This window comes from Haliaeetus albicilla, chromosome 1 (assembly GCF_947461875.1).
Source record: "Haliaeetus albicilla chromosome 1, bHalAlb1.1, whole genome shotgun sequence".
In the NCBI taxonomy this organism is placed as follows: domain Eukaryota; kingdom Metazoa; phylum Chordata; class Aves; order Accipitriformes; family Accipitridae; genus Haliaeetus; species Haliaeetus albicilla.
In genome coordinates, this window is record NC_091483.1 from 12,209,566 (window position 1) to 12,230,985 (window position 21,420).

Consider the following 21,420-nt stretch of genomic DNA (forward strand, 5'->3'; position numbering starts at 1 on the left):
CTGAACATTTCAGGACAGCTAAGCCAAAAGCAGGGTGTCTCACAGGCTGTTTCACTCTTCCTGCAGTGGAGGACAACTGCAGGAGTGAGGCAGTTCTGCACTTCTGATACGTATTTGCCTGTCGTTAATCAACGTGGTCAGACAACAAGAGAGATCGTATGAAACTGGGGCAAAGACGTAAAAGACGTGACTCACAATGAAATGTGAGAAAGATGTTCAGCCAAAAACGTGCTTAAAGGGTCCAACTATAAATAGGCAGGATTAATTTCAGTCAGTCTGGTTATGCTCCTGAAAGGCAGAACTGCACAGACACCGGTGAAGTTGGAACCATGTGGCTCAGCCTGTCAGACCAAGAGGGAGACTTTACGGTCATGCCTGACCCATCCAACCCATCTGTGAAAGCCTTTTGTAAAGGCAGAAAATCAAATGAGTAGATGTTGGAAAGGTCTGCTGATAAGTTTTCATCTATACTGACTCTCTCTGAGGGCCTAGGGAATTCACAGGGAAGAAGATAAGACCGTAGGAAGGGAACAGCTCTTCTTTCCTTGCTTTTTGGTGCACCTGCTGCAAATGAGGTGGTGAGAAGCAGAAACACTTCTGTCATCTGGCAGTGCTCAAGGGCAGGAATTCTGCCTGTTCCTGGGAAGACTGTCTTGTCTTCTACTCCTAACATGACAGTTCTTTAGAAGAAGAGCTTTTCATATCTAGTAGGTACAGTTAAACCTTCCTAGGTGGTCCAGTCTTTGACTTCCATCCTTCTTAAAGCAGAAAATAAAAACTATGAGTGGAGTAAGGCTGAATTATCAGGCTTATGTTGATCATAGCAACAGTATTCTATCATGGATTAATGGATATGATGTTTCACATCCAGGTTGCCATAGCTAATCTTGTCTTTTAGTGAGAAGCACCTTTTTTTGTCTTTTCACCACCACCTTTTCAGTGGACCAGATAATAAGGCAGAGTTGCCCTGATTTATGTTGGTGATTTTACTCCAAAGACATGAAAAGATTAAATGACTGGGTGGAGGTTTGTAGGTTTATATGTACAGTGGTACGTATATGCAATCTCATCTGTTGAAAATGGATAATGATATGACAATGAAGTTGTCAATGGGACAAATAAAGTGAGCAATGTTAATTGGATCTGAAGAAGAATAATCCTGGCCCTGTTGATATCGATTGGAAAAACTCCCACTGACTTGGTAAGGGCCAAGGATTTCAACCAAAATATCAACACTGAATGAACTATAACAGAATTTTACATAGACTGGGAAATCTTGTTCAGAAATGTACCCTTGCCTAAACAAATTGTGAAGAATATTCCAAAATCAAAGCACTGGATGGAATTATCTCTGAAGCATGATGGAAATTTAGGTCAGAAACTAAATGTAGTAATTCAGGACCAACCCTACATATTCCTAATTTGGTACCATCTTTATGTCCTTTATAAAATGTTGAGTTACTAGAAATTTTCTGTTCAGAAACCATTCCAAACTGCATGACAGTTAAGCGTGATGACCGAATGGTCTCGCTCTGATTGTCTCTTGATTTGGTTGGGGTAGAAGATTGCAGTACTGTGGGAGGCAAGAAACTGTTCAAAACGGGAAAGCAGACGGGAGCGTGAGTGCAAAAACACAATTGCAGTGATAGACGTCAGCCTGCTGGAGCAACTACAAAGTGCGCTCCTGTGTCATTTGGATAGTTTTGGTTTTGTTTAGTTTATTTTAAAAAACTGGTAAAAATCCCTCTTATCTTGCTTTTCTGTATGCATAATTCTTCTTAGGTCTTGTTATGTTTTGATAGTTTAGAGCCAAACCAAAAAGAACCACACAACTTGAAGAAGTATGTTCAGGTTTTTTGATGCTGGAAATTAATTGGGGTTTGAAATGTGTTCTGTATTTTCAGATTTTGCTTGTGAGAAGTGAATATTCCTAGAGAGATTTTTGCATCTTTGGTTTTACTTTCCCTGAAAAAAACATTATTTGATGATAATATATTACGTGACATTTTACATTCTGTTTGAAAAGCCATCTTTTATTTAACAGTGTTCTGACAATGTTTTTAAGATAATTTACCTGAAGTCATTGTCATTTATTCACACTGTTAAAATACAATGCAGGCTTCATGAATAGGGACACTGAGAAGATCTTTGGAAGTTCAAAAATGCATTTTCTGCAACAGCAGCTGTAATAGAATTGCACTTGGGAAATATTTTTCCTCTGATGCCTTGTGTTTATACAGCTTTTATGACCTTAAGGAAGATCTCAAGCTGATCCATAGTTGTAAGATTATTTTCCTCCTCATAAATACGGCACATAAGACTGACTATACTGATTTACTGAAATCACTGAAAACATCTTCAGTTTCTTCATGTTGCAGATGAAAGCTGGGCAGCAGGAAGAGCTTTCCCCCTGTGTAAATGTAGTTTTCATCTGTAGACATCAGGGCTTCCTGGAAGATGCCAGACTGAAATGGTTTGGATGTGAAAAGTGCCATTTGGTTATTATCCAGACGTAGCGAGCCATTATCTAAATTGTTCTTTTTTGGGGGTACAATGAATGCTGGAATCTTAGTAATTTCCTTTCCAAGCCCATTGAAGTGGACTAAGTTTTGGACTAAAGACTGTTGTGAGCAGATTGGAGACCCAGCTAAAAGGAATTAAGAAGAGAGGTTGCTCTGGCTGTTCATCTCTGTAATGCGTGTATTTGAAATTTGGAAGTCTGCTGCTCCAGATTGGCTGCTTGTTTCCCAGGCACAGTCATTCTTAAGTCCCCTTTTAACTTGCTTTTCTCAGCAGGATTTCTTCTGCTTGCTAATTGCCAGCAGTGAAAAATCTACAGAGGCAAATTGATGAGGAAGAAAAGGTTTCTAAACCAAAGTGGCTAAAAGAATTCCAGCCATTGGGGGGCAAAAAGAAAGGAAAAAAAGCTTTTAGCACTTTATTTTCTTTCTCTCTCTCTCTCTTTTTTTTTTTTTGTTTGTTTGTTACAATAAGGAAAAGATCTTTTCCTACTAATTCTAATGACAATGATTTGGCCCCTTGGGACGTTTTTCTGCAGAGTCTCATAGTCCCAGCTCCATAAATAGGCAAGAGATCAATAGCTGAAAATAAATATGGTAACCACAAATTCTAGATTCGTGTTACAGATTATGTATTTGCTATTTTTTTTCAGCTCTGAATCACAGTATAGCTTGAGCAGAATGGCATACAGTCCCCATTGGTGTGGATCAGCAAGGACATATGTTTTACAGCTTCAAGTAAGTGCATTTCTTTTTCCCTCCTGATCATGTTAAATAGCAGATATCTGTAATATAGAGTGATAGATCTTAAAAAGTAATTGTACATAGGATATCATCTGCTGGGAGAATTTCTAACAGTTTCTGCAGTTATCTGTTCTTGGCCCAGTACTAGCCAATATCTGTATATACAAAGTGAAGTCATAGACCAAATTGGTATTGTTCTGAATGAAAACAGCATTTGGCTGCACTGGGCTGGCAGGCTTTCTCTGGGTCACGGCATTAAAACAAAGTACTAAATTTTACAGAGAACTGTAGTTTCGCAGAGGTAAACTGATGAGACAGGTAGTTTTTACAGAATTGTTTAGGTCATCAAATTTTCCATATTTCTAAAGTGTTGTTATACGTATATGGATCAATATTTCTCTTGAAACAAGAATATAAGCCATACTTACTGAGAAGACTTGTAGCATCACAGGTTTAAACCAGGCTCCTTCTTTAAAATTGTAAGATAGGATTCGTGGATGGAAACTTAGGAGAATATGGCGTAAAAGTAGGTATTTACTATTCTACTTTACGCAACATTCATGAGAGCATTATCAATTGTTGGGTCAAGTTTCATTGTATTCTTAAAATGAGTTCAAGAAAGAACTGCAGGTATGATTTGAAGTTAAAAATACCTACTTTTCAGCAGGAAAGTAAAGAAATACTAGGAAGCATACTCTTCTAGTACGCCCTCAAGAAGAAGGTTTTTGATGATTTTTCAATTAGCATGCTAACTCACAAGAAGTTCTAAGGATGGAAAGTTGAATCTAGTTTCAGATGAAAAATAAGATATGTTTATAACATAGGATGTAATTAATTACTGAAATAACTCTATCAGGGATGTTTCAGTTGAAGTCTTCAAGTGGACTTTTAGGGACATGTCTTGGCTAAACCAGAAATGGTAGATTCTTTGCAAGGCTCACGGGAAATCAGTTTCTAACATTCAGAACTTTCTGTGCTTTTCTCAGCAAAGTTGTGAAGCTTTTTCCATACATTGTCCCTATTCTAGGCTCAAACATTTTTCCATGACTATGTAACATAGGATGATTGCTTCCTTTTCTGCAAGATGAAAAAGCTGAGTTGCTTTAACTCTTGTACTAGAAGGAGAATGAGGTCTGGATTTTTTTTTTTTTCTTTGCTGGATTCCTTTTGTTTTTCCACACTCATTTTGAACTGCTTGTGTCGTTCCAAACAAGACACAGATGCTAGGGGTTTAATACAGGTCTTATTAGCACTGTGTGTACATTCTTCAGTGTTAAATTCTCCTTTTTTGTATATCTGAAGACTTCATTAGACCTTTAGCAGTGGCAAGCTTATATACTGATGCGCTTATAGTTGATGACTCTTAAATCCTGTTTTCTCAGAAAGGGTCTTTTGTCATAGCTCGAATGGTTTCTTCACATATATCTTGCACTGAATTTTTCTGTATTAAAGTTTACTTATTGGCATCCAGGCAATCTGATCATTCTTGAATGGTTCTTTTAATTGCTTATTACCCTTAAAAACTTTTGTAGATGTGGCAGAGTTGCTGGTAATTATATTGTAATCTGAGTTACTGATGAAAATACAGAAGAGCATTTGTCAAAATATGGACCTCATAAGGGTCTGTTGATGGTTCTCTATCAGGAAATTTCAGTTTGGTTTAACTTATAATCCATTTTATTGCATGATCTGTTCATTCCATTTACAAGTTTTCTTTAGTTAAGTAAAATGACCTGGAAAGTGGAAGATAACAGAGGTGGCCTTATCAATCAAACCTGCAATCTTCAAAAAAAACCCATCCCAAAACCAACAACAAAAAACCCCAGGTTTGCTAGAAAGGATTTGAGCTCAGAGTACTGTGTGAAAAGCCTTTAATTATCTTTATGAAGTTTACTCCTCTTAGAGGCTTAAATAGATAGTCCCATTAAATTGTCCTATTCAAGATTCATCAGGACTGTCACTTACTGGTTCCCTGGGGCAATTATCTTATCCTATTCTTTCTTGGTACCAAAAGGGAAGGGTGTTATTTGTACTCACTGCAGAATCACACTGGAAGGTGAACATCTCAGAAATATTTCAAGGCATAGAATATTTCTACCCTCACTGAGAGACTGAAATGCTCTCCTGGCCAGGACAATTCCCAGAAAGGAAGCTGAAGAGCCTGGTAATTGCCTGACACACACCTTGTGATGGAAGCAACTATGCTAAAGAATGCTCCCTACAGAACCAGCCATTCCTGTCGTCTCTCTGCAATTCAGAAAGCAGAAGATGTCAGAAAGGTACAAATATCTGAGGGGAAAAAAAAAAAGAGGTTAAATGGCCCCTGTGTCCTAGGAGGTCACTTGGTGAACTTTCTCCAGAGGCCCCCAGAGCCTGGTAGAGCTCAGGTCAAATGAAATACCAGGTGTGAGGGCGCAAAGTGGTCTTGCTGAGCTGCCTTTTCTCCTTTAGGGAAATACATGTTCTCTTAAAGGAGCTGTACGGGAAGAGCACTGGCTGCTCTCCCTGCAACCACTACAACCTACAAAAGTGCCAGTAGAGGTGAACGGGTGCGCAAAGAAATCATACCGTAACTTACTTTTCTCTGAGCCAAGGGGAAAAGTATGGAAGGTGGAAGTGACCCATTCCCTAGGCTCTCCTGCTGTGACGGAGACTGTTAATTTGCCAATTCAATCAAAATGCTGAGACGGAACTCAGACTATCTCAAATAAGAAAAGGGGATGCTGGTAATTTCTCCAAGATCTCAGTGTGAGAATTCCAAAATTAAATTTAAAATGCAACATACGTTCCATCATCCGATGCTGGTAATTTCTCCAAGATCTCAGTGGGAGAATTCCAATTTAATTTAAAATGCAACATACGTTCCATCATCCAAACGTACTAGACTATTTTAATGCCAAGTAGGTTTTAATTCTTGTTCGTGTAGGTTTCCAAAGTGAAGACAAAGAAAAGCCATAGTAAGAGGTGAGAAGCATTCTTGCTATATGTTCAGAAATGAACTAGAAATAACACCTAAGTAAGGGAATTATTTATAGAAAGCAGAATTTGAAGAGAAATGCCAAGAGATGTCAAAACTGATTGAAACATGCAGCCTTGACAGCTCTAAAATTCATAGGCTGACTGCCTGCCAGAATTTGTGCACGAAGCTTTATTTTCTTCAGCCACTAGTTTTGGCTATCAGTATGGTATAAATGGGTGAAGGGAAACGAGAAACTAGGAAACATTTGTTAGTTCTACTTCCCTCCCCCAGTCTTGTGCGATGTATACTATTAACCACTCCGATGCAGTTGAAATGATAGAACTACTGAGGCTCACTGAAATACCACTCTCTTCATTTAGTGCGAAAAAGCAGTTTAAAATAGATTTCAAAAAGATTAAATTAGATAAGCTTCCTACGCAAAGCCGATTCTTGATTATGATGGTGAATAATGATTACGTTCTGATCATTTTAACACTTCTCCCAACAAACAAAATTATACAGAGAAGAAGCACCAGGTGGGAATGATATACAACAAGCTCTATTCTCCTGTCAGGGTGCGTAAGTACTATGTCTTTGCACTGAAATCTTTGAAGTTACACTCTTATAAAAAATGTATAATAAAAAGAGAATGAGATACAGTAGTTTTTTCATTATAGCCATAGATTAATCATAGTTCTGTAACAGTGGCCACACAACTTCACTGTAGCTGAGGCATATTATATAAGCAAGCCTTGCAACACCAATGAAAATATAAATATTATTATACTGTATTATTATCTTTACCTTATTATTCTCCTTTCACAAAAAGGCAAACTGAACTGTACAATAGTTAGCTGACCTATTTAAAACTGCACAGTATCTTCAGAGGCACATCTGAAACTAGATCTTAGATCATCTAACCCTGATGTCTGCATAAAGACCAATAAAATGACTTTCTTTTCTACAAAACGAAAAATAAATAGGCTTTGCACAATGACATCTTATGTAGATCCATATAAAGGCTTTGTCAGATGTAACACTGTAGGGATTCTCTCTTATTCAGGACCCATTATAATCCAGATCATCCCATAGACTTATATGAAAGCAAGATACATGCCCTGTTCTTGTCCTGTAAACTTTAGAGGAAAACTATCTTAAATAAAAATAGCAATTATGATTATTCTACAGATTTAATTTACATGTAAAGCTCTTATATACAATAAAATAAGCACAGAAATATGTTAGGAAGCATTAATCTCATTTCATTACTATACATTTCAAACCGGTATTTTCAAAGAATAGCAGTTACCTATTCATAACCACTTCTTAGAGTGGAAAAGTACATTCTTATAATAAAAGCAAATTTAGGAGTAATACATTAAAATTGCAAAAGAGATTTGGTGCAAAGAGAAGATAAACACTTCAATATTTCAATAATCATCAGAAATACCTTTCCAGTTTCAAGACGTAGATATGTAATCAATTTTATCCTTCTTTAATTATGTTTCATAGCATAACCTTCTGCTGACAGACTACTCAGGGCTTATGTCAACCAGAATAATAGGTTGCACATGTTATTGATTTAACTATCACTTCTAGGAACTGATCTTATGGTTTTATTAGACTGTTTTTAACAGTTCGTTTCGGACAAGCTAATTCTACAGATCTAAACAAATATAGATCATGTTCTCTCGAGATGTGCAATCGTTATACCTTCCTTTTAACCATCTGTGATAATCAATTAAAATTATGGAGCATTCAAGCAGATGTTCAGCTGCATTATGTTGGACGCATTAAAGACAGAAAGATGTAAGTTAAGAGTGTGTATACGAGACAGGTTTACGCAGAGTCATTGTATCTGAGAAGTGATCCCTCAAAGCCTATCTGTAGACTTTATGACTACCATAATCATAAGGGTTTTGTTTCCCCATTTCACTTTCAATAGATGCCCAGGCATTAAGGAACTCCACCAGGTTCTTAAGGGTAGGAACACCATCAGACCTTCCATAAAATAACATCCTCTTAAATTTGGTTGAAACTTTCTTAGTTACTGTTTAAAAGTCCTTTCTCTTATATTCAAATCCTAATTCAGTGCTCAATAAATTAGAAATAGTGAGACTTTTCTTTCAGTGTTGATGTGTACGTGCATTTTCTCTCTTCCCTGTGCTTTTAACCTTTCCCAGCCAGGTGCTTCTGAATAGGCATTTAGATTTCTACACTGTGGATTTGTGATCCTTACCTCTAGGATCATGTGTGCATATTTACATCCTACACCATTTGCTATGTGCCCACAACGTCCTTCTGCTATACATAGGTGGTCACCAACATCTAAGGGGTAGTACTTAGTAAATAAATTTTGCTCCACTGCGGTGAACAGAAAGCTGCTAAATTACGTGAGCTGAAGCTGTCGTTTACATTGAAAGCTTGAAGCCTCAGCCTGCAGTACAGGGCTGTTCAGAACACTAAACCCCTGGAAAGTTTCGGTAGTCCTTCAAGCTCAGTTATGTGAATGGTCAGATTCATATCTGTATTTACATGCTAAAAGATGCAAACGCCTGGCTGGTTCTGTTGGGCACCGACAGCCTCGCATACAAGAGACCAAGAATCTGAAGCAATGATATCATGCTTTTAAAAACTCTCCTTCCCTGAATTTAGCAGTTTTTCTTCCAGAAGGCTCAGCTCACCTGTTTTTCTGATTTGAAACTTCAGGGGGATTTTTGACAGGTGAGGAAAAGGTGAATATTTTTCTTTTCATTTCCATGTTTCCTATGTTTAATTTTCTTCATTGTCTTTCTTTTCCTTAATAGTTGAATAATTAATGGAGTTTCTGCCTCCTAACTTTGTAGTACAAACTGGTGAATCATCACAGATCTTTCAGTGTTACCTTCAGGGAAACAGGGAACTACCTTCAAAAATCTCCTATTATAGGTAAGTAATTTGATTTCTCTTCCCCATAAATCATTCTTTTTTAGAATATAAAATTAAAGAGATTTCTTGACATTTACCTACCCTTACCTAGAAACAAAACAAAACTGAAAGACACTTCTTTTATGTTTGCTGTACTAAAACTTTGCATGTCTTTTCAAAGTTAGATGTGTACGAGCTTTACCTTAGTTTAAAATAAAAATAATAAAAATAAGAAAAAGAAAATACAAAGCTTTCCTGCGAAGCACTCTGGGACTGAGTTTCCTTCTTTGCACTTAGGCTGAGATGCTGATGAAATGTCAAGTAGTTGATATCTGCCTCATCTGCTGAATATAAAGCTCTTGACAATCGGAATCTTCTCATGCGATAGTGGGTAGGCTTGGTTTGAACCATACTTTCCATAAAGTTCAGAAAGAGCTGAACTTACTTTACTTCTGGAACTCTAAAGGAATCACATGGAAATACTTGAATTGCCTTCCAACTTACTATTGCAACATATTGGTGAAGTCAGGCTCACCGAAATTATTGACGAAACTCCACTGACGTAAAAACACCTTTACAACTTTACATTGCATTATTTGTTTTTACTTTATACTTACTGCTGTTCCTGGTTTACAGTAGTATTAGTTGAGGTTAAGAGTAGTCAAATCATAGCAGAATTTTTCTTGATTTTCTACCTTGTTAGCTGCAGCAGAGTAACTACAAATGTGTTGGGAATAAATGCATATAGCTCGCAGATTTGCCCAATATGCTTCCATCTTCTAACTCATTCTGTTGTATTTCTGCATAACATTATTCAAATCCAGCAGTGTTATTACATAGGCACCTAATAGTAAAGATTGTATTTGACCCACTGTAACCTGTCCTATCGCTTATAAGCATCTTAAAGTTCATTAGAGTATTTTACTGTTTGATCCTTGTAGCAGACTTTGAGGTACGTCAATTGATTCAGAAGAATGAAAACCTACATGCATGTATGTACTCTCTTTAGTTATCAGACCTACGGTGCACATATAATAAATACATAGTTACCCTTATATAATTTTTTTCAACTCAGTTGCTTTATCAAAACTCACTTGCTTTTCATTATAGTCAAATACAGGCAGCCTTTCTGATGTTTTGGCTCCCCTTTTTTAAAAAGTGAGGGTTTTGAAAATACCTTTCCATATGGTATTGGCAAGCTTTCTAAATAGGTCAATTTTCATAGGTATTTTGTTAAAAATAAATCAAAACTAATACTGAACTTAGAGCACCAAAACAGGTCCATGTACTTGGCAACTGAAAGGATAGCAAAGATCTGTGAAATGTATCAATGGTAGTAATTGCTATTTAAATTACTTTGCTTGCTAGTTAGTGGAATTGTCTCCTACGACTGTAAAAACGTTATGATAACTAGACAATGTAGAAGTTGTTCTAAGAATGTGCTCTTTTCTTTTTCTCTAGCTATTTGATGGGTATAATGCATTTTGAAGAACAGGCAGAACATTTTGTGTATACAATTATGCTTACTTTAATAACATGTACTGCTATTTTAGGCCTGTTCAGTACAAAATCAGACTTGTAAAATGTAGATTTTTTTTAAACTCAGTAATAGACAAGTTACAGCTTGCAGGTTCAATGCATTGCTGTGAAGAAAACCAAGAGGGATGAAAAATTGGAGGGCAAGACTGGTGAAGGCAAAAGCAAGATGGTCAGGTAGAGATGTGCCCTTGGAATATTTTAATTACCGAGTGTGTGCTAGTACATAGAGCCTCAACAGGGTGTAAAAATAAAATGGTTATTCATAGCTACTCATTTTTGTTGTGCTGCTTTTTCTATTGAAGAGATTTTTTAATTAGCCTTGTAGTTTTTGCACGATTTGTAGTGACCATACAATGTCCATACAATGCTTCTTTCAGGATATCTGGGTCACTATTTTATACTTACAGACTTTTATCAATCTTTTGTCAACATTTCACGATAAAGTTTCCCAGAACATCTTCTACATAAGTACCAGTTTCTAAATTTGAGAGTTCCATGGATCCCAAGCACAGCTGGAACATAAGGAGAGCCAAAAATCTGAAATTCTTCAAATCACAGTGCACTTTATCAAGAATTAAATTGATCTTATATACCAACCTTTAGGACTCTTTAGCACAAGCTATTTTATTCTGCTTCAGAGATTTGGAACGAAACTGTACTTTGCGCCACTTTTTGTTAAGAACACTGTAAGCGTAAGTAATATTAAAACTGAATATGTGGTTAGAGTCGAGAATAAATGAGGTCTGCGCAAGAATTGAGACTGGTATTTAAAACTTGTGTTTGGTGTCAGGTAGAGTGGTAAGTTAGTGCCTTCCTGCTTGCTTCTGTTCTGTTTAGGTACTCGTTAAGTCAAAGATGAACCTCACTAGGTATACAGTAAACAAAATCTAATTTTTTTTTTTACTTCAGCAAAGCATGTGCATAATATTGTATTTCATTTTAAAGAGTATGTCTTAGATTCTGTTTTTGCTGGGTTCTAGAAAAAGATAAAAAATAAAGGAATATGCTGTTGAAGAAATAACTGGATATTCATAGTTCTAGAAAATGATACTGCACGAGTTCATTGAAATAGAATTGAAAGGTATATTGAAGACTGCAAGAACTGACTGGGTTCTAAACACACATAGTTATCTGGGGTGCAGTTACAATTCACTACGAGAGCTGTATCTTTCACAGCAAGAAGGCAGTGTAGTTTTGTATTTCTACAAAGCTTTAAACTACCTTCTTTGGAGTCAAAAAACTTACACTATCGAGAAAACTTGCAGTAATCCTAAAACACTTAGTGCGAGGGTTGTCTTGTAAGTTCCTGAATACACTGTATGTGATCGATATTTGAATTATATTCCTTTGAGAAGTCAATAATTTCATTTTACTGAGTCTCATTGCATTTTTATGTTACTTTCTGCCCTCCTAGCACACAGTATTGCTACTGGGTTGATTCTGAACTTTCCGTATCTTTCAGTTACTGGTAAATCTGGCAAATCCATCTTCCTTTTGTTAAATAAAAACTTGCAGTTACAGCAATCTATGATTAATCCCGTAGGTGATGTTTAGCTTTTGTAAGTCTTCGAAAACTGGGGGATTTTTATGGAAAATAAAAAAATCCTTCTCCCTATTTTTATTTCAACTAAATCTATTTTATTTTGCCAACCGAGAGATGATGGCAGCCCATTTAAAATGTCAGATCCTTAGCTTCACTGTTTCAGCGAACTGGGTTAAAACTGCCCTAAATCTCGCCTGAGAGAAGGACCTCTGTGGGCCCACAAACCTGATGCGGAAGAAACCTGAAGAAAAGGAACACGGATGGCGAACTGCCGTTACTTTTACTCTGTATCCTAGATTGGCCCTTTGGTGCGCTCTGAATTAGATGTGCTAATTAGAGGTGCTGAGCAACGCTCAGGTCACGTAGGAGACTAGAAGAACCAGACGGCGGTTTACCTTGGCCCGGTTCTCCCGTTCCCGGACTGGGTGAAGTTCTCATTCGGCAGAGCTGCAAACGCAGGGTTTGCTCACTCTCTGTCTTCCGCTAGGCCCGGCTGCGCCTCAGGCATGGCCGCTCGAGGGCCCGTGGGGCCCAGGTGAGCCGCTTTTCCTTCAGCCTGCCACCGCCGCTGCCGCTGGCGTGACGTGGCTCCGTGGTGAGGGGACGGCGGTAGCGCGGGTCCCGCCGGGTGGGACGCTCAGCATTTCACCTTTATTTCTGTTGTCCGAAAACGTTGCAGGCCACCCTGTGCTTTCCGAACGGTTCTCCCGATTTCAAATGAACCAGTGACCAAACAAAAGCGGGTCCTAATTACCTAGGTCCCGTTTTATTTTTTTTTTTTTCTCTGATAGAGTTTAATGGGTACGAAGTGTTACTATTGATTTCCATGGGAACATGAAAGGGCTCGTGTTATCCGATGCATACTGAAAATCCTATGACAGTTACTGGAAGGCAAAAAGACACACTGACTCTCCTTTAAATTGCAGGATGAAAATTGTGTATTAGAACAATTATGCCTCAGGGTGAACGTGTAAGTAGAATGATACCGAAACTCTGCTTCTTTTCAAAATACACAAGTCTGTGACAGTTTGGTATTGAAAAGCTAGCGATTCACATACGTAAAAAATAGAAGCTGAGCAAAAATGTCAAGGTGCGACAGAGGGCAAACCTAAATTACTTCCAATAAGGAAAAAAAAATTGTTCGTTTTCAAAAGAATAATTGCTGAGTCTCTTTCTAGGAATATATTTATATCATTAAAATATCATTTATGTATTAGATATAATTGTAAGGTAGATGGAATAATTTTTTAAAAGGTGCAAGTATATAAAGAAGCCTCCCACTCTGCACGTTTACCACACACAGAAACAGTCTATAGTACGGAGAGCAGGAGTTAACGGTCAGTTTTCTTGCTGGAAGAAAATCACCATAGAGTCCCATGGGGACGTATTCATCAGTGATCTGAAAAAGAGAATGAGCAGTGAAGTGACACAGTTTGCTAAGTTATTCAGGGTAATGAAGGCAAGGGTAATGACAAAAAAGATGCAGAAGGCACTCTCAGGGACTGGGTGGTAAAATAGCAGATCAAGATCCATGATGATCTATGTAGCGTGGTAAATGTAGGAAGAAAAATAATTGCAATTTAATGTACATAACAGTAAGTAGTGAATTAACTCTTACACTGATAATCTTGTTACTGAGTATTGTAAGAAAGAGTTTTACAAAATTCAGCTTTATTTTCCTCTGTGGTCAAAACCCCCAGATATTTTTAGAAAATAAGAGAATAAAGCAGAGAGCATTGTGAGCCATTATACATACAGCTGCCACATCACCTCGATTTGAACACAAGGTGCAGACCCACAAGGTGCAGATCCACTCTGTCCTCTCCAAACAGTACAGTAAAGTATGATGCTATAGGGGTAGCACAGTAAAACTCAGTAAGATACAAAGAAATGTGACCAAGATAAGGAGAGGTTGGGACAGATTTTGAGCAAGTATTTGAGAAAATTCAGCCGTGAAAAATGGGACAAAGGAGGTGGGAATAAAGTATGTAAACAATGAAGTGCCTGCGCTCCTACGCTCATCCAGGCATATCTATAAATGACCAGTTAAAACCACACTGGTTTACAGACCACACTAAACTAGCTTGCTTTTTAGTTTATGTCAATATTGCTATACTAATGAAATGTATGTACCTGCGTACTATGCTGTTGAAATTCTCTTTCTTTTCATGAGAGAAAATAACCTTTTCATTTGCACAGACATCATCCTTAGATACACTTGCATAGTTTCTAGTGAAGTTCCTGGATGTCCTCCAGATTCTAGTGAGATGATAAACAACTGGGCACTGGACTGAGTAACAGAGGTGTTTATATGAATCCATAAGTTGTGAGTAAATAGCTTAGCACCCCTTCAGGCCTCAAATCTTGCATCTCGGTAAGTCAATTATATATAATAGTTACATTTACTACCTCTACTGTGATCCAATTTACAAATGAACTATACCACTCTGTCACATCCATTTATTTCCTATTTAATTCCTTTCTTTCTGGCATTTTCAAACCGTTCTATTCTTTTATTATAGTTTAATCTAGGACAAATTGAAGAGGAAATGAGACTAAATTGCAAAAATATTTTTTTACTTCATCTTAATTTTTAAGCATCTTTTAACTTTTTTTTTTCCCCAACAGTTTACTAATAACCACCTGTTACATTTTGTGGAAAACGTGTTTTAAAACAACATGGAATGTGTGCAAGCCTTGGAAATATATAGGTTTATGACTGCTCTCAGGCTTACAGTCAGAGTACTCTTTATCTCCAGTCAAAGAAACATTTAATTATGAAGGGCCAAGGTTTATTTTCAGGACTGGTTGAAATGGTGCTGATTTAGAAATGCACAGTACTGCTTTGATTTTCATCAAGCTTGGCTTGGGGAATCTCTGAAGTAAGTGTGGTAAAAAACTCACCTAGAAGGATCTGCTTAGCTTGTTTGGGCAGTGATTGCTTTTGAAAATCTATCTTTGTGTCCATGCTAGTATTTTGTTTTGCAAAAAGGAAGGTTTTGTTTAATGTATTATGCTTATCTCTCATTCAGTTAAGAGTATTTTTTTTTTTGCTTTGACAACACGTTTTGATTGCACGGGATAATTTCTAAAGGGACACCATGCTTTGTACTTACAGTGACCCTTAGGTAACGTGATGGTTTTCCTAAACCATTGTACCTGTCTATTGCAAGATGGACTGTTAGAGTTAGTATTATACTTTGTGAATGGATGGTTATGCTTCATACGGCGGTGATCTGGCCAGAAATTCTGCTCTGGTCCAGCATAAAATCAGATCTGGAGGAGTTCAGTGTTCTCTGATCTTTTCCACATATGAAAGGAGTATTTAAAAGTATAAGGTCTTCCATGGTCTTATTTCATCAATTTGAGGGCAAAATAATAACAGCATTAAATGAATTCCTATGCAGAAAATTGCCTAAGGACTCAGGCCCCACATGGTTTGAATTTCAATATAAAATGAGAAATAGCTGCTTTGCACCTATCACAGCAATTCTTCCCTTCAGCCTTTCAATTCTGCCTCTGCATGTTGTGTAGCTTCAAATGCACTGATATCCTGAGCATGAAAACAAGCTCTTCTGGATATTTTGAATCCAAATTTTTATGAATACTCTTCTGAAGTTACCTATTTACACACCAGCCTTTTTCCAGCTTTGTGTTCAAGTCAGCCACTCTGAATTGAACAAGTGGGGAAACTGGTGTTTCTTCATATTAAATCTATTAATATTGCTTTTATTCAGCTACATTGCCTGCTTAAATATATATTTATTAGCATGAAACCTTACAATGAGTAAGATATTAATTGGCTGAGCGGTAGGGGGAGGGACAATTTTGTAGATTTAGCTCGTAACTTACACGTTTATGAAATCCCAAAAGTATCAGTGTGTAAAAACTACTGATGCTCAAGTCAGTATTAATTAATAAACCCAGTTAACCAAATCTGACTATTTCTTTAAAAAATCAAGTAATTTGAATAAAGCCTGCCACCTAGATTCAGCACAGTCACCTTTAATTTGGTGTTGAATTCACTAGCAGATTCTGCAACATCTTAAAATCAGCTTGGGAATGCTAGAAACATTTTCCACTTTCAATGAAAAACTTGTAAACCAGCCACATTAGATGTTCTAGCAAGCCTGGTTTGAGCTGCAGGTCCTTAATGATTTTGGTTTTCCTTGAATAAGTTAAAAAAAAGTCCAAGTAGGGAGAATTTAATCTACTTCATTCTGATAAACCACTGCATTGTGAACCTTTGCTTTATTTATCAGGATTTGCTACCCCTTTAGCTCACATTTAATTCTCCAGCTTCCTTTTTAATCGTTTGTAGTTTGAATCCTACTTAGTATGAAATAATTGTGTGTTATGCCAAAAAGCGCTTTGAAGCACTCTCCCAATCACATATAATTTCCCATGTATTTTTTTAAAGCTTCTGCATATTCAAACCAGCTGTTTCCAACTCAATATGATATTTAGCAATACAAGCTTTATTAAATATTCCAATTAATTCCATGCTCGCTGCTAGAAGGATCCTGGATTTATTTTCCTTTTAAGTCTTCCTTCAGAAACAGACTTCATGCTCTTCTGCCTCTACAGATAAGACTAGGCCAAGTTGTTCAAATCCGGTAGCAAATGTTCAAGACCAAGGACATATGTAAAATACAACACAACAGTCCCCTCTCCTGTAAGCATATGAGCAGCTACAACTACTACAGCTTGGATAGATTCCAAACAGCTGCCCTTACGCAGCAAAACTGACATAACAATAGACAAAAATAACCTCTGTACAATGCCAGAACTTGAACTATGGAAGCATCGCACATGAGGTGAAATGGTACTACTGCTTTATCTTTGATTCCAAAATGGCGTGCTCTTTTAAATAAGGCACAGATTAAAATGTGACATTCAAAGCATAAGGGCCAAAGAATTTCACCAGATATGCAATTACTAAGAACTACAGACTATTACCTTCCAATCTTTCTTGAGAAAACAAGGAGAATCATTTCAGAATAGCAGAAAAAATATTTGTATATTCAGAGGGACCCCTGGGCTTCCCAGGCTGATGAAAGGGAAATGAAGGTCACTGCTTATGCAAAGTGTGGCCTCTTGGAGGCAATACCAGTAGTTTATTATGAGTGAAAAACATTCTGATTTGACCAGGGTTATGCGGCACAGCTTGTTTTTTTCTGGAAAAAAAGATTTTATTTATTATGCTACATATCACATGATTTAAATCATTGCAGCCTTGTGCCAAGCATGTTTCTTAGGCCGTATTTTCTATTGTAATACACTTATTTGTAGAAATTTCTGTAAGAAAGAAATGCCCTTGTCTTTTTCATAGAAAGATCATCTTAACTGAAAAAAAGACCTTGGATGTTTTAAAGATCCCCCCCCCCCCCATTATAAGACTAAGGTACACATTCTACTCCCTACTCCTCTTTTACATCATTAATAATAATCAATTGGGGGGAAAAATGAAGAACTTTATTTTGTAGTTCTGTAGCTCTCAGCTTATGCTTTGTGGAGTCCCAAACACCTATCGACCTCTTCATTTTCATCAACAGACTGAGTTTGTGTATGATGTATTGGTTCATGAGCTTACATAAATTGCGCTGCATTGTAGAATGACATGAGAGTGTGCTTTTTTAGGAACTCTGAAATATCACAAGCAAATGCGGACCTTTAACCGTAGAGCAAGCACTTAAAGAAACTACGCAGTCTTCAGTTGACTGAGTCAGCACTATATGAATTCTAGTTTTTTGTTTCTTACACAAGTCTTTAACTTAGGAGTTACGTGTGTAGCTCATGAAACTAAATTACACTAAGATGTGGTTAGAACTAATCTGTTCATCCCTACACACAGATTTACTAAATCTGAGGACTAAACTACGCCAATTCAGTGTCGTGGCTGTGGCAAGAAGTGGTAGCTGTAGGAACTGAATGTCAAATCACGTCATTCGCTGGTGCTGAACCTGAGGCTGCCTCCTGACTTCCCACGCGCTGCTCTGAGGTAGGCATGAAGGCTCACCACTGTGAGCCACTTCAGACCACCTCCCCAGAGATTATTGTATGTCATTGCCGCTCTTACTTCTGCTCTGCGCGGCGGCAGCACCAGCGCTGTTGTAGAGCTTGTGTGCTGGAAGAGTGGCCGTGGGGGTCTCCTGGTTCCCTCCTCTGCTTCAGTCCACCTTCCCAGATGACTGAAGTCCCTTACTGTTCCTGGGAGCCTGAGGACACTGCTGACTCACGGTAACTGTCACCTTTGCATTGTGAACAAAGAGCCATGACTTCGACGATACGACCTTTTCTTTGGGATCTCATTAAAGACTGTGTAAGCTGGGACTTAGCCCGAAACAAGATCCCCAACATATTATCTATGGGGAAAATCACCTTATTGAGTTTTTCCTGTGCTGGAATGCTTTCCATGTTGTAACTGAAACTGTGTCACAGATTCCTTTTACAAGATGTTTAACAATAACATAAGCTTCAGCTGAGCCCTTTTATGGTAGATATAAGGTGTTATACATAATCTTCTTAGGAGCTTTGCATGCACTGCCTTATACAGGCAGAATAATAATAAAGTTACGTTGACTTGCTCGCCAAGGAAAAAAAAAGTTACTACAGCAAATTAAATATTCTCCTAAACAAGCATTTAATTAACAAAACAAGATACTGTAGTTATTGTTGGTCAATTAGAGATGTAATAATTACTCCTGATTAGTTCACGAGAACAGGATAAGTAGGCAATTACCATAAAAAACTAAAGTGCAAGTAAAATCAACTAAAGCATATATTATGTTGAAACAAGTAAGTGGTAACTGAAGTACACCATCAAGTCTTCCGTTCATCTTTTCAAGTACACGTTAAATTAAAAAAAAAAAGTCAGTACAGAATGGTAGTATAGAGCTAATATTATAACATATATGATTAATATAGATAATATTATAATACTATGTTCTTAGTATAGAATAGTACAGAGCCTCTTTCTCCTTTACTCTTCACTTTCAGTTGCCCCAGTGTCTGTAAAAACAAGAAAAACTGGGTTTCCAGATTGTGTCAGATTCTTCTCAGAGAGAAATTCACGCTCAAGTGGGGATGTATTTTCTAGAGATTTTTTTTTTTTTTAACATTTATTAGAACTGGGGAAACAACTTACAAAAATTAACATATTCAAGAATGTCTGCCCTTATTCTGTTCATAAATTATTTCGAAACGGACTGAAATTAAGGAATTCATTCTTACTCAAAAGTACTCAAAAATAGATTGTGCAAAGATAGACTAGCTGTTCACTAGCTCTTTTTATAATACTTACCTAAATCATATTCCATTGTTCCTTTACTTTGATTAGATCACTAAAATATTTATAAATCTGTAAAAGGATAATCAAAGATTTTCTAGTGCTGAGTTCTTGAGCTATCACTGAGATGCAGGAGCTAACAAATCCGTCCATTAATGAAAAATAAATTTGATTAGCAAATATTTAATTAAATGTCATTGACAATAACCTGACCTCTCCCTTTTGACAGGAAAGGGTGCCTCTATTAGACACAAAGTAATTTTTGTAATATTTCAAATAATTTAAAGGGAGACACTGACTCTGGACTGCACTGCAGTATATTTTTTGTCGCTCAGCTGCTGTAAAGAGATTACAAAATAAACTCCATCTGCTCCAAGGGATAGCTTTAAAGCATGTTCAGAAGTGAATAAGTACTTTACACATCTTCTAAGGCTTGGTTTTCAGGGATCAGATTAGGGGTGAAAGTGGTCATAGCCAGAGTGCTTTTACAGGCATTGGGGTCACGGTGCAGCCTACGCACAGGAGGTTTTTAGCAGCTGTCTTAATTTAGATGAGGAGCACGGACTCTTCCCGAGGACTGAATTCTCCCCCTGAAGAAGGGTGCCATGGACATTTCTCTGAAGGCAATACTAGCTTAAATGTCCTTATCTCTAACCACTGCTCCCTGCCCCTCTTGCTGCTGTGCTGGTACCACTGTTTCCACAGCTTAGTAGTGAACTGGATAGGGGAACAGATTCCTTAAAAAAAACAAACCCAAAGTCCTTTTCTTTTTTTTTTTTTTTTCCTCAGGGGGATCACTTACCACTTTTTAACTAAGTATTTCTTTATTCTCTGCCATAATATCTAAAAATAACAGATGCATATATTAGATTCCTATTTTTAGGGCAAATCGTGTAATTCTTAGATGTAATCATATTTCCATTGTCATACACTTTAACACAGACGTGCAAAAATATTTTCTAAGTGTAGCCGTCTTCTTTTGAAATGAGGTTCAGATCATTTTCTTATGTAATTATTCTCAGTTTAATTGAAATGTTCAGTATAATTATGTAGATCAAATAATGACTGTGAGCCTGTGAAGTGATGGATTCTGAATTCTGACATCAGATACATGTATTGTTTTATTATTTTCCATTCATCACGTGCAACTTAAGAGGGGAGCCATTGATTATACAGCTCTTTCAGTTCTCCAAGTACTGTAAAGATGCTCATCCTGTTTGCTTTCTGAAGAAGCTGCAACTTAGACCCAATGTTCAGTTTATGCAGTTGTTATATTCCCACGGAATACAGAGCACTGCAAGTAAGTTCTTTATAATGATTATAATTTTGTTGGTATGGAAGATGATGCGTATAGACCTTGTTGTATGAGATACCGTCCTTATTTATCACTACTTTTAAATAATTATACCAAAGGGTTCAGGGGAAGTTAAGCTAGTGAATGGTCACTATTGGGTGGAACTAATTTTATTTTCCTACCAGGAAATGAAAGGCTCTTGCTTTTTCCTGATGGTGCTAGGACAAAAAAAATCATTCCGTGACACATTCTTTGTCTGTGTATCAATCACCTTGGGTAAGTATGCACAAATTCATTCTTTTCTTTCCTCCCTCTCCCTTTTTTCCTTTTTTCCCTTTTTCCTTTTTTCCCTTTTTCCTTTTTTCCCTTTTTCCTTTTTTCCCTTTTTCCTTTTTTCCCTTTTTCCTTTTTTCCCTTTTTCCTTTTTTCCCTTTTTCCCTTTTTCCTTTTTTCCCTTTTTCCCTTTTTCCCTTTTTTTCCCTTTTTCCTTTTTTTCCCCTTAAGCAACCTCATTCATTAAAGTCACAGAAGTCTGAAGCACAGATTCAAACATCCAACTCTTTTTGAGTGTTATTTTGCAATATTTGGTTTCATCTTGGCAAGAAATGTTACAATGCCAGCCCGTTT

General features: G+C 37.2%; 2 long non-coding RNA genes across 4 annotated transcripts in view; both read left to right on the forward strand.

Annotated features, from left to right (window-relative positions):
* The window catches only part of LOC138684734 (uncharacterized), a 38,890-nt gene extending 21,281 nt beyond the window's left edge, over positions 1-17,609 (forward strand). For 2 of the 3 annotated variants that reach the window (XR_011323993.1, XR_011323991.1), the window contains 3 exons: positions 3,173-3,257; positions 9,030-9,150; positions 9,427-17,609. This is a non-coding gene — a long non-coding RNA (uncharacterized lncRNA). The remainder of the gene's footprint in view (positions 1-3,172; positions 3,258-9,029; positions 9,151-9,426) is intronic. The other variant, XR_011323994.1, reaches the window with a different exon arrangement.
* Positions 17,610-18,069: 460 nt separating this feature from the next.
* Positions 18,070-21,064, forward strand: LOC138684599 (uncharacterized). Its single transcript, XR_011323873.1, has 3 exons — positions 18,070-18,212; positions 20,654-20,799; positions 20,979-21,064. It is a non-coding gene; the product is annotated as an uncharacterized lncRNA (long non-coding RNA).
* Positions 21,065-21,420: the final 356 nt, after the last annotated feature.